Source organism: Caloenas nicobarica, chromosome 5 (assembly GCF_036013445.1).
Source record: "Caloenas nicobarica isolate bCalNic1 chromosome 5, bCalNic1.hap1, whole genome shotgun sequence".
NCBI lineage: Eukaryota > Metazoa > Chordata > Aves > Columbiformes > Columbidae > Caloenas > Caloenas nicobarica.
Window position 1 is genome coordinate 43,969,408 of NC_088249.1, and position 17,555 is coordinate 43,986,962.

Sequence of the window (17,555 nt, forward strand, 5' to 3'; positions counted from 1 at the left end):
AAGGTGTGTCCTGGGGTGCTAAGAGCCCCGCAGCCGCCTGCCATCCCATGGTCCCCACCTGGCCCCAGCCTGCAGGGGCTCCCTACCCACCCCCCAGCAGCACCACTCATCTGCACCACCTACCCAGCGTCAGCTGCAGCCTCTCCCCATTACAGCAGCACCATTGCCAACACCCCGAGTCCCCTGCAAAGACAAAAGGTACAGATCGCTGAGAGAGAGGCAGCTATGGGCACTGCAGGGTGCAGGTGCACCAGAGTCCTCTGCAATACCCCGTCCTCTCTTCTGCCCTCCTGTCTCACTGGCAGAGAACCAGGGCTCCCGCTGCCTCCCCAACCACCCCCGCTCACCAGGAACAGGGCCATATCTGCACCCATCTAGGACCCTGAAGCCCTTTCTACCCTAAAGCAGCTTATTTTGTAGCCTGTCCCTCATTCTTGGGAAAAGATGGCTGATTTCCACCTGCCCTGTGAGTTTTAAAATTTCCCCACCTCTCAACAAATCAACTGCATGCAACCAGGGGAAGTGTGTCAAACAAAAGCACTCCTGTCCTTGCCTTATAGTCTCTGATGTTATTTTATGTGAGTATAAAGAAGTTTTTCATAGACTTGCAGAATCTAAAGGCTGTTGTGCTAGATAGATTCTATTAAGATGACAGTAACATTTAAGCTTTGGATTTGAAGCAATTGCTGAAGCAATACAGCCTTATTTCACCGTTCATTTCCCCTCCTTCCCCATACTGCGAAAGCCAACTAGGAAAGCACTTCTGCCCAGACAGGCCTCCACATGTGTCTCCTCTCCTCTCCTCTCCTCTCCTCTCCTCTCCTCTCCTCTCCTCTCCTCTCCCGTTACAATTCATAATGACACATTTAATTAATAGTAAATGTGCATAGAAATTTTCTGGGCAACCATATGACAGCCACATTAACACCAGATGAGCCCAAAATTGTTTATTGTTATTACAATGAATACCAAAGTGAATTAAGAATGATTGATTGGACACTTATTGTGACTTGACCAAATATATACATATTTAATAAAAGGATGTTTCAAAGGAAGAAAAAGAAATTCTGGCAGAAGAGAAGCTCAGATATATTTGCCTCTTCTTTTTGTTTACAAAAAGAACTAATTAGATGAATTATGTGGCCAGAATTTGAAAGAAACAAAAGTATTTGCTATGTTTAATACTGCTGCACTAACCCAAGGTGACACCTACAGAAATAACTTGGAAGTGTCACTTAACAATCAATCAATTCCTTGCGGTCACAAACCAGTCTAAAAAAGCATAGCACCAAAGGTATTAATAAAACTAATGGGGCATTTAAAATCCTGCTGAAAGACAGAACCGTGCCGGGCCGGGAGGAAGGCAGGAGCCGTGTCCCTGCCCGTGTCCCCCGTGCTGGCGGCAGCGAAGCACGCCGAGATTCGGCACGTCCCGGCGGGGAGTGCCCCCGCACCGAGATTGCCCAGGGAAACGAAAAAAGCAGAAACCCTTATTGAAAAGATTATCTTTCCCATCAATAATCCCTCTCTAAGAGTTCTTTATTAGTAAACTCCATGGCAAAACCTGACATATTTACAGCTTGCAGTAAACTTTATGTATCTGCAACAATATTAATAATAAAGAGCCGGTGACCACAGCAAATCATTCTGGCCTTCAAAATGATCAAGTGAAAGCTTAATTGTACTGAAAAGAGAGAGACCTGACAAGTTGGAAATCCTTCCCAAACACCCTTTCCAAAAAAAGAGAACTTTATTGAGATGAAAAAAGTGTGTCAGAGGATTGGAAACATAAGAATACATATTTTAAAAAAAAAAAAAAAAAGCCCAAGTCTGATATCACAGGCTGAGCTGAGACAGAAACCTGATCTTTTACATGGAATGGGCAACATTTGGGTCTGTTTTATGTGAATTGCTCCAAGCTGTTTTGGTTAGAAATGTATAGATTTTAAGGTAAGGCGTACGGTATAGCCAGTGCAGGTCATTCCAACTTTTGGAAGACGTTCCCCATTACTTTTCAGCTGACAAAGGTAGGGTCTGAACTTTTCTTTCTTTGCTGAGTAACTTATTTGCTTTAACGCTGAGCTGGATTTGGCAAAAGAAACACTTGCATTTTCTGCCTGATTGTGCTTTTCAACACTCTCTCATTCCTTCTCTCCTTCCCACTTAAGAACTATCTTATTTTAATCACCAACCTGCTGAAATTTTTATTTTTCCTTCTTTCTTCTGCTCTTACTGAAAAGAAAAAAAAATAGAAAAAAAGAGAAAAAAGTATTTCTTAATAATTCTACAAACTTGTCCTGCTGGGGAAAATGGGAAAAATTATGCTTTTTAGAATAGTATTTTGGAGAGGATAAATCTGAAGAGCTCTGACTGGTTTTATTTGCCTTTCATTTTAAGCAGAACAAGAGTCAAGTAGGCTTTGTTTCTTATTAGGCAGCATTCACATTTATGCATTCCTACAATTTCTTTGCTAAAAAAATGGAACAATATCTTCCCATTTTGCCAGTCAAAAATATTTAATTGTCTTTATTTATTTGACATAATAGTTTGTGAGTATCTTCATATTGACTGAAAAAGAGAAATATTCATGGTTGGGAAAAGGCAACTGGAAATGCCAAACACAGCATAAAAACTTTTGTAAGACTTGTAACATCTTATAGGATGTTTTCTAAAGAGTCTGTTTCTGCTACAAAAAATATCAAACTTGCTCAACTTTTATTGTTATAATTATTTCAAACCATATTAAGGGAGAGAAATATTGCAATTTATTTTTGAATGGCTGATATGTCCCATTTGTTGATTCAAAAGTTACCACTGAAAAACGTAACAAGAAAGTTATAAAACTCTCTTTAATATGTTAGGTATTTATGCTGTGCTTACTTGTCACATTTTAGCTAATAATTATGTAGCTTTTTTAAACGAAAACAAATTGTCTTGACCATGATGTTGTAATTATGCACAGCGCGTTCGTTCCTGTTCCAGAATGACTCCCTGCTTTATTCTGCTCTGATAATCACAAAGTGATGGCTTTGCTAAGCAGTAATTTATTTTTTGTCTTTGGAGCATTTCTCCTCTAACAAGGGTTTATATTTGCATGGTAGCATATGTACAGACAAAGATCTACAAATACATGTCGCTCTGTCCCCGTGGAAGTATATACACAGAAAGATAAATGGGCAGCGTTTTTAGCTAAGTTTTACAATGAGAAGAAAATACTTCGTGAACCCAGTCCATTAATTCCCTGCCTTCCAGCTGTACTGTTTTACCATCAGGGCTTGTGCATTCAGCACACAAACTTCCTGTGAGTTTGTGCCTTCAGATTTTTATCTGGTTTAAACGTGGAGTTTTTCCTCCTCCGAGCATGGGGTCAGATTTTCTTTGTTTGTTTTATGTCATCATTTGCCACAAGCCATATTTTCACTAAACACATTTTGCTGCTCTACAATATAGTTTTAAATGCAGGGGGGAGAACAGCTACGTGGCTTGTTTTTGCCCTCGACTATCTTCACAAAAATAGACAGAGATTTCATAAAAAAAGAGGAAGGAATCATTTTGTTTGAAACAAAAATAATGCAAGCAGCAAAGATCTGCTGCCTACTGCCCCCAAGAAATTACTAGAAGAGACTTGAGAAAAAGCATCAGCTATTTTTGCCTTGTGATGCTCTTTAATTTATTTTTATTGTCTTATTATGTAGAGATACATCTGTCCATAAACAGATTGCATTACTTGCTTTCCTAATATAGTTCTGCTAATTAAATCAACCTCAAAAAAGAAATATTTTCTTTTAACATCTTCAGCTTAATTGCCTCAAACTTGGCATTAAAAAATTGTTTTAATTTCCGCACACTGGGAAAACTCATATTTTGAAAAGTAAAGCAGCATTCTCTAAACTTATTATGATTTTCCTTTAGCCCGTTAAGCTTTCTAATAATCTTGAATTGCCTATTTGGCAATTTTTAAAGACGACACCACTATTAACACAGCTCTTTCCGTATACACACACATACACGTACATTCTAAAGGCAGATTATAAACTGCACCATGTTGGCAGCTGTCGGGAAGGTTATTTGTGGAGCGAGCGCTTTAGCCTAGGGACGTAGTGAGCTCTTAATAATAAGTGGGGGGGGGGGCGGGGAATTAATGTTTTCTTTAAATTAAGACTCAAACAGAATTGTTTTAATGAATATCTAGAGCTAGCAGAGGAACTCACAGGCTTCAGTTTGCTCCTACTCTAACAAAATTTCCTTTGTGGTTTTCACTGTAAGATCAAAAGGAGCCAATTAACTTTTCTGTAAGGTAAACAAACGGGGAACTAGAAATATCCCCATGAAGGGTCTGGCTGGCAGGGTCCAGCCTTTTGTTGTTTTCCCTTTCTTTTGTTGGTGCCATTTCCCCCATTGGCAGGGCAGGGAGGTGGGGTGTCCCCATGCCGGGGTTCGTGGAGCCCCGAGCAGAGGCTGCCAGGCTGAGGGGTCGGGGGGAGCTGGGGAGCACCCAGCCTGTCCTCCATCAGCAGCCCAATGGGGCGGGTGGGCACCCCCTTCCCCTCCCTCGCGCCTCAGGACAGAGGAACCCAGGGCAGGCACACACAGATCACTCTGGGAGCCTTTTAGATATAAGACACTCCTGAGCACTCTAGGAAGAAAATACGAACCCAGACGAACATGTAACGGGGGAATGGGAGCTATTTCTTCACACACTTATAAAAAAAAAAAAAAAAGATCCTCACCTTGCAGGTAACCATGAAACCTGCTCATTTTAATTTTTTTCTTGTAGGGTGTTTTCTTTGCTCCCTAACGCTGCCTCGCTTGCTCAGTTAGCCATGGGACAGCTGCATGGTTTTTCCAGGCTGGGAACAGAGCCCTCGGGACTGTGCTATGTTGATCCCCCGAACTGTCCTTGGCCCTGGGGAGCAGCCACCGCTCCCCACCATCCCTGGGCAGAAGAAACCACTGGCTCCCTGCACCTCAGTAAAGTCATTCTGGTTTTAGGGAACACCAGCTGTACTGATAAATGCAAGTAACGGAACAAAATCACCAATCCCGGGGAAAAGAGAAGGCTTCCTGAAGCTCAGTAGTTATGTTTCCCTGAAGTGGCCATTTTATCTTTGAAAGAGCCACTGAAACACGGTGTCCCACAGGTAGGACAGAATGCTGCTCATTTTTGACAGGACTGCAGAAAAGTGGATACTTCAGGAAGGCAGCGAGCTGTGCTGATGCCAATGCTTTGCTCCTGAGGTAGCTGTGTCTGTGTTAGCTGAGGTTCCTCTGATACCCACCACCTCATGATGTGGGGCGCAGGGGTGCTGGTTTGGAAACAACAAAGCTATGCCTCCACCCCTCTCAGACCCAACAGTATTCCTGCATGGGAGAGCAGCTCCTGCATCTGACATCAAAATGTCAGGGTGCAGAAGCCCCAAAAAGTTTCACCGGGCACAATCTGTTGCCTTCAGCCATGCAGTCAGAGAGCCTGGTTTTGCAAGGTCTTGGGCATCCCTGCAATGTGATGTTCATCAGCATTAACTGACTTGCAACACCAGATCTAGAGGCAGGAGCAAACTCAGTGGTAGTGACACTGAACATCTTAGGTCTCCAGTGAGATGCTGCAGTTGCCAGCGCCATGGAAATACTGCGGATAGACAGGCTGGAAGGTGCCAGCACACAGATATGAGTCACACAGTTTATCTCTGGGAGCGTGCAGGCATGCCCCGAGCAGAGCACTCAGCAAGGCAAAGCAACCCACCATCCTTACGCACCAAGTGCTTTGGAGATGGGGGGAAGCAGGGTGATGATGGCATCCAAGTGAATAAATTGCTATTTTAACCCCCAAATGGGTTTCATTACTAGCCTTTTTTTTTCTTTTTTTTTTTTTTCCCTATTCCAAGGGGCAGCTAATGGTTTCTTGGGTTTTTTAGAACAGGCTTTCCTGATCGTGTCACGAGTAAGTGAAATTAAGAGTCACTCTTCCCCCACTCCCAACCCCCACATCTTCCTGCCAGATCCCTTTGGTAGCGAAGGAGAGTTAGCAATATTCACAGATCCCAGTCATTAGGCCTTTCCTGCACTAAGAGAAAGGGGTGAGGGGGGGATAAAGAAAAACCCCTTTATTGTGCTGAAGCTCATAAATTCACTGCAGGATGATTTATAGCAGCAGAGCGTAGCACCTAACTCAAGTCAATGCAAGAGGTTAATATGAAAGGTTAAGGAACTCGGTTCTGGCTGATTTATGGTTGGTCTGTCGGCTTTTATCCTGACCACAGCTCTGCAACTGTAGCTTGGGACTCTACAAAGCACAAGAGGGGGTGGTGGTGTTAAAAAATAACGTGTATTTAGACATTATCCCTGCCTATAAAATAAAGACCCCAAAATACTTAAATGACCAAGGAGCTTTCATATCACCACATGCCACTGCAAAAGCCAAGCACCTCCACTCTTTTATTCCTAGGCTCCCAGACCAGAGGGGACTGCTGTGATCATCTTGTTTGCTTCCCGTATTACACAGGCAATAGTTTTTTTCCTAGAAGCTGAGTTAAAGCATGTCTTTCCGACAGCTGCCCAAGCTTAAAGCCTCCAAGCACCAGGAAGCCCCTCTGCCCTCAGGACAGGCAGAAATGCCTCTGGTGGCAATGAAATGGTACCTTGCTCCAAGGGTGAACTTGTTTGACTCCAGCATCCAGCCATTGCATCTTATGATGCATTTTTGCTTGCAGGATGGAAAAGCCCCATGTGTATAGACATTTCTGTTTGCAGGTGGGCGCAGCTGGGGATTTCTCGACTTTTTTCTCCGATAAGATGACTGGACTGTGCTCTACACAGCCTCCCACTATGATATTTATTTGCTTGCCTTGCCAAAAAATCTTTTCAACTTTCTCCAGTGCTTGTGCAGCCAGAAGAGGCAGAACTGGGTGCCACATTTGAGTAACAGCCTTACCAGGTGTTGTACAACCTCTGGTCCCAGAAATATGCAGCATTACTACTGGTGTCACACCGATAGTATTTCCATTAAAATCCATGAACAAATTTGCTTTTACTTTAAAAAGTTCCATCTTAATTCCACATACTACAAGTTTTTAATCTGGTAGTATTAAGACAGGCATTGTCAAGAAACATGAGTAGGCAGATTTAATGTAGGTTGACTTTACCAAGCAGGCTGTATTCCTGTTTGAAAAAGACAAGCAGTTCCTCTTACAAGACCCATTCCTGTGAAGCCATATATTGGCAAAAGACTTTTGTCCATGCTGTTTACCATAACCGTTGCACTGTTTAATCCATGACCGATATCAGACACCCTGTCTATAGCTCCCTGAATCTTCTCTTTCAGTCCCAGACTTTGTATTGTTTATTCCTGGAGTCTTGTGGATTTGCCCTAGATTTACCTCTGTGTAACTGAGAGCCCAGTCTGGACAACTGGGAGCAGGTCTGTCTAACCGTACGTGCTGGAGAAGGGACATAGCAAGGATAATTTTGCAGTAATATTTTGCAGCAATGACTCAAACCCACAAGAAATTCCTGTGCCTGTAAGTCTATTACTTTGCCAGAGAAAATTGGGTTTGTCCTTTGACTTTTTTATAAGAGCATCTGTCTGTCAAAGGTCTGGGGAGCTGGGCTGCACTGAGGCTCCAGCCCAGTACCAGCCGTGAGGATTTCCTGCTTGGGAGGGAGGAAGGACTGGGAGCCAGGGGTGACCCACAGGCACTTGGTGTTCCTTTCTCTGCTGTGCAGGGCGAGGGGTAGCTCAGCTGTCCCCGCCAGGGCACGGGGCCCTTGCAGCGACTGCCAGAGCAGAAACCCCACTCCCACAATTGCCTTTCCCAAGCCGCTTTTCCAGCCGCCGCCTCCCAGCGCAGCGCAGAAAGGATGTTCATGTACCAGCTGGGCAGCAGCACAGAGGGGACAGTGTCGCTATCTGTTTGCAAATGCTCCCTGCACCAAGGATACACTCCCAGTCAAAAATAGACTCTGGGTTCACATGTGTTAGCTAAACAAATCATAAAGCTTTTAACCCCACTTGAAACCTGAATCTCCTGAGGATTTCTAATCAGAGAGAAAAAGGTACCCTTATGTGTTTGGGAAAGACATTATTTGTTTCTTAGCTGTGTAACTAAGCTTTTTGTTTTCACTTCGTTTTCTTTTTCATCAATTACGGTTGAATGAGCTCAAATTTTAATATCTGCGTGTTTATGCTACTAGCCACTGCTCCTGCTGCTTCTGGAGAATAGAGGATATAAGTTTATGGCCCATGTGAGGCACAGAGAGAGAGGAAAGAAAGTTAACTTTAACCTTAGACTCTTCTGTACCCAGTTTTTGAAGAACAACTCATGGGCATATTCTTGCTCTTGGCTATCAAATTATTTGTACAGTACTCCAAGGACTCAAGTTGTACGAATATCTTTATTGTGAAAAGGTGAAGTACAGAGTAACTTTGCAGAGTTATTCTAACCTGGGAGGGTAGGCATTTGCGTATAGAATGGGAAATTTTGTACATAACTGGTAAGATGATTAAATGCTCAATATATAGTATTTCAGGTAAAAAAATATTGTCTCTCCCTCTCTTCTCACCTTCCCTATCATCTGTTAACATCAGTGGTTAAAGGCCTTGGCAGAAAAACTAAATCGCAGATAAAAAAGTAATACAAACAGAAAGCCAAATCCTGCTGCCAAGAAGCTGAACAGCAAAACTTTTATTGACTTTAGAGTAGGCCAGATTGGACTCAGGCACATGGAAACTGGGACAAGTCACTATCTAGATTGTATAGCCAACATAAAGCAGTCTCAGGAGGCCAGGGAGATGTCCTTTTGGAAACACATCCTCCTAAATGTTTGAAATGCTGGGGTTTCAGTACGACTAAGGGAAGGAGACAGGTCCCCAAACTCAACTTCCCTCACAGACCTGGATGTATGTTTCTTGGACACCTCCAAAAAATACATATATTTCTCTTTTTAGCAGATATAAAAGCAAATTTTAAAGTTCACGTGCTTGTTCTAGTTGCACATATGTGCATGTGTACTTTTGCTGGAAAGATGGAATGGAGAAACGAGTTTTTTGAACACTGTCAGAACTGTTGAATGTTCTTGCACCCTTCAGCTCAGATACCTCTTTGCACATCACTGGTTTAATACCATGAGCAGCCACTGCTGTAAGGAGGCCACACTGCTGTATGTGGTCCTTCATACTCTTACCAGAGAAATCTCTCAAGAGTTTTAAAAAACAGTACAAAGACTTCTGGTTCTATAAGGAGACAATGCAAGAGGCATATCCTCAGCAGACCTAAATAGCAGCATCATTGCATTTAGCTTTACCAGAGGTTTTTTTCTCTAGTGGATTAATTTAATTTCCAGATAAATTCAGTTCTTCATGAACATATTTGCAACGCAAAGAACAGGGACACAGTCTTGCAGCCCCGGCCAAAACCACATCATTTTTCTTTTGCTGCCATAGTTATTCAGGGATTTCAAAGGAGGACAGGGTCTGAAAGGGTCAGCTTAGCAACCTCAACAAACCAAGCGAGCACCTCGCAGCCTGTCATGTGCAAGTATGAAACAGAGGTCAGGGCCAAGCATCCAAGAAGACACCACCAAATCACCCCCACTGCCTCTTGCAGCAGGTTTGCTGGGCAGTGGCCAAAGCCAGGGCAGCATCTCAGCCTACCAGGTTTGCACCCAGGGTAACACAGAAATTGTGTCCCTGCGGAGGGGGAGCTGGACACGAGGCTACGGATAGAGTTTCATTTCATCCTCAACCATGGAAGCAACCAGACTCTTGTTTCTGTGGTATCTGTGAGGTCTCTGATCACCAGCACAGTTCAGTGATCTCATCCTTGCTGCTTGTCCCAAGGTAAAATGAATTTATGGATTTAAGCCAACCGAAGGTTTTTAAAACAAATCTCTTCTTGTCCCTCAAGAAATCTAAAAAAATCATATTTCAACTTTCTGGGTTTTTTAGATGGCACCACACAACTCCATTGCCCTGACAGAAATATCACCCAAGAACTGCCTCGAATATGAGCTGGAAGAGTGCTGATGCAGTTGAAGTAAATCACGCCAGTCATCCAGAGTGAACTGTTATTCCCATTGTCCTTATAAAAAGAATATTAACCTAGTAAAAAAAAAAAAGCAGAATAAAATGTTGAGTTTCTTGGAACTAGCTGTCAGTCCACTGGGTCAATTTAAGGTTTTTAGTGAATATATTTCCTTTGTGCTGACTAGGTCTTGAAGAGGAGCTACTATACTTCTTCCAACATTTTGCAGTGTCGTGTTGTATAAAAAAAAGAAATCAGATGGAGACATCCCTGAACCCTCTGCTTTTGTCCAGCGTGGCCGGGAGTCTTGCTGATTCTGAATGTTAGAATGGAATCAAGCCAGACCCAGGCAGCCCTTCTTCTGAACAGCATTATCCATTTTAAGCATCATTATTCTCCTTTTCTGAATTGAGACAAATACCGAGGAGTCAAAAGCCTTGTGTAAATCACAATGATGTCATCAGAGCCACACCAATTTCTATGAGGTAAAAAAAAAACACCCTGGGTATTCAGTTCAGTAAGCCTGCTGTAGAAAATTCTGATGGGAAGGAAGATGGGAAAATACAGAACAGGTAAAAAGATCCGTCTTAACTCCTCTTATAACAGCAGGTTCGTATTTCAGACCCACAGGTCACAGACTGATACATTTCTTAAAATGAGTCAAAAAGTCCTGAATACTATTCACCTAACAGATACTGTCCAGTTAATAGCAAAGACATGTTCAATTAATACCGTTACGCTGGCATGTTTAACAGCCTCACCGCACAGAATTGTAGGCCACTCAATTAAATTTCTATTGGAGAGAAGAGTGGGAAAAAAAAATCAAAAGACCAGCTTCTAGGTGTAAAACTAGCGTTAACACTATTGAAACTGCTCATCGGCACTGAAGTCAATAGAGCAAATGACTTGAAGTAAGGAAAATTCTGAAGTTTTCTAGCCCTCTTTTGGTTGCAAATACAGTTTTGATAATCATTGGCAAGGAGCTAAGAGCTGTTTCCATTCCTGCAAGCAGAGAGCTTGCTGGTGGGCAGTTCACCATCACCATGAGACTATCGTTTCCAGCAAAGTAGGCATGAGTTCACATGCACCTTACACATACCTCGTATAACATGTGTGACTAGGATTAATTCAAATGGAAATAATCACATTAGCTTCAAAAACACAGATGAGAAAGCATCATTGACCCTTATGGCTAGGGACACTTTTACTCTTATCTCTGTATTCAGGACCAAGTCTTGATGCTTGTTTCACGATTTCGGAGGAAAAAAAAAAAAAAGGCCCACTGGAAGACACCATGGACATGAGTAATGTGTTTTGGCCATCTGTGATTTAGGGGTTTTTGCCTTTGATGGTTTGATATGACAAGATGCAACGCACAAGTCCACTTAGATGGCATGGAAATTTTGGAGTCATGGACAGAGCAAAGTTCCTTTTAGTAAAAGCAAGCCTTATTCTGAGCAAGGTGCTGTGAATACTTATTCAAAAAATGATCATTTATGTCAAAATATAAGAATTAATATGAAATGATAGATCCCTCCACTTCTGGAAGTCATGACCATAATACCTAATTTATTAGATAACACTTTCTCAATGAACCTAATTTCATAAGCCAAGCATCACAGCAGAAGTTAATTTTGTCTATAGAGACAGTGTTGGACATGAACTCAAGGGCAAGACCGGCCTGGCCTCAAGAAAGGATTGAAATCACCCCTATGCCACTGTAGCAGAACTGATTGGTGACAATTCAGTGGTCTTGACCCAGCGCAGTGAATCTTTCTGATTTCCCTCCTGAAAAGTGGGGAGAAGTGAATACCATAGACAGGTATTCAGAGGCCAGAGAAACCAGGTAGAAAGGACAGCACTGGCTGAGCTGGTGAGCTTTAAGTGACCAGTGGACTCTGGCCTAAGTGAGGATATGCAGGCACTGATGGTTCAGGAAAACATCACAGGAGCAATATGGTCAGTCTCTGAATCTACTTGGAGACTAGAGTGATCTGGGAAGAGGAGGAAACCTGGAAAATCCAGATCTAGCCCTAACTGGATTAACACACACAAAGGCAGAGACACAATCATACCAGTATGTTCCAAGGCTACTGGACAGGGAATGCAACGCAAAGCATGCCTTGCAGGAAGGGCAACCCAAAAGTTTCTACAACATTTAAATCTCATTACTCCTTAAGTCCATTGGCTTCTTCTGGTCTGATGCACAAAGATGAGTTTCACACGTTCTCTAGGCTTAGCTCACTGCAAGCCTGGGACACATCTCTCATTAGCCAGCAACTTGGTTACATGGTACTGCTGCTCTCAGCACATTTTTGTTAACCACATCTGAATCAAGTCAAGTTCAAGGATTGCTACTTCTGGGTAAGCAATCAGAAGTTTAAATCGCATCTGGGTAAATATTCGCCACTGCATGAGGGTTTAAGCTACTCTTACCGGAGCTGAAAGTCATCTCTTGGAGCATGGACACTGCTTAGGAAATGCCTGTGGCTTTTCCGGGTGTACCAACATTTGTCCACATGGTTTTTGCCTTTTCGGGTGGCAAGTGTGGGCTTAGTGCAAGTGCAAGTGAAGGACTGGTGGCCTCGCAGAAAAGCAGGTGCTCTGAAAGCTTTTAGTAGCTCTGCCACATACTTCAGACCCGGTTGGCAGCACCCCTAGTATTCTGCCCTACATTATATGGCCAAGAAGCCTCAGTCTTCAACTTCCAGACTTAGCTATTTCAATCTTGAGCCTCCATATGTCTCAGTTCTTCAGAGCATCCCACCACTAACCATTGTTTAACACAGGTACAGCTCCCTGGAGTGCTGTTCAAATATGCCAAGGGAGGAAGACATAATGAGAACCCATGGCAGGACATCTGTAATTTAAGCCAGGATTTGAACCCAGGCTTTGGCAGATGTCTAGAAGATTTTGCCCAAGTGTGCTTGTTTTCCTGCTTTCTTTTTCCAAGTGTTTGTTTCCCAGTTTGCACTAAATTTTATTGAAAACATCAGGCTAATAGCAATGGGGAGAGTGGTTGAGTAGATTTTGCCTCTTTTTCCCTTTTCCTTCTGGAATGCAGCCATCAAAATAAACATTAAATACAAAATGCTGGGGTTTGAGTTATTACTTGTGAGGGTGCTGGGAGGGAAATTTATAGCAACATTACTGTGTTTTGCTAGAAATCTCTTAATGCACCAAAGTGGAGAGGTGTGTGTGTTTTTTATTAAAATGTTACACTCTATAAATCTGAGCAGCAGGGAGGACACAGGTGGCCCTGGGGCTCAGCTGAGCGGACTGTCATTTCTAACTTGGGGAAGGTCTGTCTGACTGTCCTCGCGCCCTGTCCCAGCATCAGCGCAGGCACTGGCTGTCTACATCCCAGACTGCAATGGCTGTGGAGGCTCTGCATTTGTTTCACTGCTGTTATTGTTGTTGCTGTTGGGTTTACCCTCTCTTTTTTGTCCTTCTGAACTTTAAGCCATCAAAGATAACACTGAGTCATTGCTCCTGCCTTTATAGTGGGTTCCCTAACTACATCGTTCAGACTCTTCCCCTCCCTGGACTTTCTTGGGACTTTCTCTCATGTCCTGGCTGCAGTAGTGTCCTGATGGGAATGTTTCATGGGTGGATGACCCCCCTAAAAGCTGAGAACGATTTCTGGGCAGAGGTCTCTTGCTGTGGCTGAGCAAGATTGTTGGCCATGCAATTTGGAGACCGGGTGCCCATTACCATGGTTTCTGACTCAGTAGTCTAAATCACAGTGGCCTGGTTTCTGTCTCAGTTGCTGCAGCTTTTGCTGGCTCCATGGCAAGTTGAAGATGATCGGGACCTGGGAAAATCCCAGACACTTGTGTCCCTGTGTCTTTCAGTAGACACAGTACTTCTGCCTGAAACTCAGGGGCTGGCTGAGCTGCTCATCAGGGAGGATGGCTGGTGCTGCTGAGCTGCTCACTGGTGAGAGTGACAGAGACCTGCAGAGCTCCTGGGCTCTTTCCCAGTTGCCAGTAGACAGCAGATTTTGTGGCTTCGTGTGAGTTCAGGCAATCACTTGTTTGAGACTCAGCTTCCCTGCCTTAAAACAAGGGGGCTTCTCTCAGTGTGAGGCTTTACAATAATTAAGTGGCATCCCCAGCCCTTCAGCCTCCACCGCAACTTGCAAAACTTCTTGGAGCAACCCCGGACCATCCTGTGGAGAGAATCTGTGAACCCTGTGAACCTATTCCCCCTTAATGAGGCATGGCACTGACTCAATCAGCCTTGATCAGATTTTTTTGTGGGAGCTCACCAAAAAAAAAAAAAAAAAAAAAAAAAAAAAAAAAAAAAAAACAAAAAACCACCACCACTAAAATAAGGAAAAGCAGCGTTCCTGGAAGGCTTTTAAAAATAAACGAGCAAACGAGTAACAGAAAAGAAAAGGTCACAGCTATGGTCCCGGAGACTCGAAGAGCGGCATTAAGCCCCTGCTAAGAATCGCATCTGCTCGGAGATCCCGCCGCAGCGGCTGCGAGACCCGATAGTGCTGGAAAGCCCGTCGGGGAGCCGGGCAGCCCGAGGGCCGGGCGGAGCGTCCCGAGAGAAAAAGCCGTCCGAAGAAGCCGAGCACGCTGTCTGCAAATCGTTCTTGTCTCGCTCCGCTCCCTTTTCAGGTCATTTCTGGAAAGGGCTTTTCCATGGCTTGCCTGAGCTCTCCCTCCAAAAAGAAAGGGAAAAAAAAAAAGTTCCCTTTCCAGTACCCTTCCCCGAATGCCGAATGAACCTGCTGAAGAAAGCGGGGGTTTCGTCCAGCGTCACTGCCCTGGAAAGCCGTGCTCCGAGCAGCGGGACGGGGGCAAAGCCACTGCCGCGGCCCCGGGACGCGCACGGGAGCGCAGAGCTGGCGCTCCCCGCCGGGGCCAGGAGCTCCGAGGAACGCTGTAACCGTGGCCCCGAGCGCTTTAGCCATGGTGGGTCAGTAGCTTTCGGCGCAAATCACACTGAAAATAATTTTGTGCGTGGTGCACTGACCGCCTAATATGTCGCTGTGATTTTTGTAATTGGGACGCGATTATAATCAGAAAAAAAAAATCATAACGGTTATTATTCTTAGCAGTGGAACGGTGGTTCCCCTGTTTGGGGAGATCTGTTCTTGTTTGGTTTAGGGGTGTTTTTAGGGAGCTGCTTGGAGATTACAACGAGAAAGGTGGACTTTTCACAAACGACCTGGGGTGAAAAAGTCTCTCAGAACATAAGGCAAGGAGAGGAACAAACTAAATTCAGCGGCCGGGTGGTAATGGGGACGGGGTTGAGATGGCCTCTCCATCCCGGCGGCCCGAGGGCTCGCCTTGCCCTGAGTGCCTCGCATTTGTGATTAATAATACCCACGCTTCCCTGGGAGAGCTTTTCATCCGCTCTCGGCAGCAGGCACCAGCTGCTTTTCACGGAGGGATGCTGGAGGTGGGTCGGCGGGCTGGGGCACAGGCGTCCCCGGGGCCCGGGCGGCGGGGCCAGCTCTCAGCACCAGGCACGGGCGCTGGGGCTAGCTCCCTCACAGCCCCCATTCTCTCGGCCTCCCCGCCTACCCCAGCGCGTCCCCCCGCCGCCGCCGCAGCGGGCTGTCCCGGCTCTGCCCTGCTCGAAAAGGTCAGGGGGAGCCGCTCTCGCCGCGCTGACAGGTGCACCAAATGCCGCTGGATGCCTTCGGCTCGGAGCCCCCTCCTCCCAGGCCTCTTTGTTTCGAGCGCAGGGCAAAGAGGACATTCCCAGGACGGAGCACCCCACGGGGAAACGCCTCCCCCGTGGCGCATCGTGTCCTCGGCCCCGAAAGGTCACCGACGCCGGGGGCTGCTTTTGTCCTTTCCCCGGGAGCAGAGCCCGGAGCTGGGCCTTGGGGCGGTGGGTTCCCCCCGGGTTGCGCAGCACATCCTCCGGGACAGCCGGGAGAGTTCCCAGAGGGCTGCCCCGCTGCCGCCGAGACGCCCGGTCAGCCGCGTCCCTCGGCTCCCCCAGGCTCCACCGTGCACCCCCCGCGGAGCCCCCGGTAGGAGCGGCGGAGCAACCCCGGCCGCTAGCCCGCCGTGCTTTCCAGAGAGCCTGCGGGCCGCTCCTTGTTCCCTGCGCCGGGGGCTTCTGATCAAAGCAAAAAATAGCCCCCGACTTCAGAGCGAGGTCTGGCAAGGTCACAGGCAAACGGAAAGTATCGAGAAAATTAATAGCAAGTGGATTTTTCCCCGCAAGAAGAAATTTACAGATAACCACTGAAAATTTCAGTCCTGGCACGGCATATTAAATATAGACAGCTCCTCTAGATCACGTTCGGAGGTACTTGGAAGCGGGACGAGGTGTGCGGCAGGGCTTCACCCAGCCCAGCGCGACCGCCTAACCCCAGGCCGGGGTCCGCAGGAAGCTGCCGGCCCGAGTCCCCCCGCCTGGGCCGGCCCGTGCGGCTGGGAGCGCCGCGCCGAGACGGGGCGCGGAGCGGGGCGCGGGGGGCGCCTGGGCTGCCCCTGCTCCGCCTTCCCATTGGCTCTCACTTAGTGGCGTCATCGGGGGCCCCGTGAGCGCGATGCCAAAAGCAATGATTTTCGCTTTTTCTGGGGACCGTGGGGGGAGGACGGGATCGAGAGGTTCGGGCTGCTCCGGGGATCTCGGGCTCCGCTGCCTCCCCGAGCAGCAGCGGCCTCGGGGGCTGGGTGCAAAAGCGGGTGAATAAACGGCTTCCTCCGCCTGCAGCTTGAAGCGAGGGCAAGCGCGCCACTTCCTGGGAAAGAAAACAAACATTAAAATCAAAATTAATTTTTAAAAAACCCCACTTTGTCTATAAGGCCCGAACAGAGCCCGTGCGGGCCCGGAGCGGTCCGCTGAGCCGACCGGCGTCGGGAGGCGAGAGCCGGCCCGGGCCCGTGCGAGCGGAGCAGGCCGTGGCAGATCCGTTCCCCTCCGGCCGCCGCCCCCGGTGCCCCGCAGGGACCGTGCCCAGGGACCCTCACCTCGCCCGCTCCTTCTCGAAAGGGGAGGAGCAGCCCGGAGCCGGCTTGTCCCGCACCCGACGCCCGAGGGACCAAGCAGGTGCCGAGTTTTGGTGAAAACATACAGATAGACACACATGGCTCTGCACACCTATGGATCCACAAGGAGCAAACCGTCCCCAAAGCGGCAGGGCGGGCCGGGCTGCAGAACGGGGCCGGGAGAAGCCGTGGGCAGGTATATATACGTTTATCCCCGAGGCAAGGCGCCAAGGGCAAGAGATCAGAGCCCCCGCCTAGGGGCAGCTCATGCCCCAGCCCGGTGCCCGGCGGGAACCAGAGCGCAAGGCGGCACGTACAAGCTCCCGTCCCGAAATGCAAACACCGTCCCGCTGGGGACAAAAAAAAAAAAAAAAAAAAAAAAAAAAAAAAAAGGAGAGAAAAAATGTGGGGAGATTAGCACGAATACCTTTTTCCCCTCTCTCCCCGTAAGCAGTGATGGTGACATAGGTCACCTTCAGATCTTGGTCCGGTACGAAGGGAACCCGCGGCTCTGAAGTGACAACACAAACCAATCCAATGAGGAAACAAACTGGAGGCAGTTCCCAAG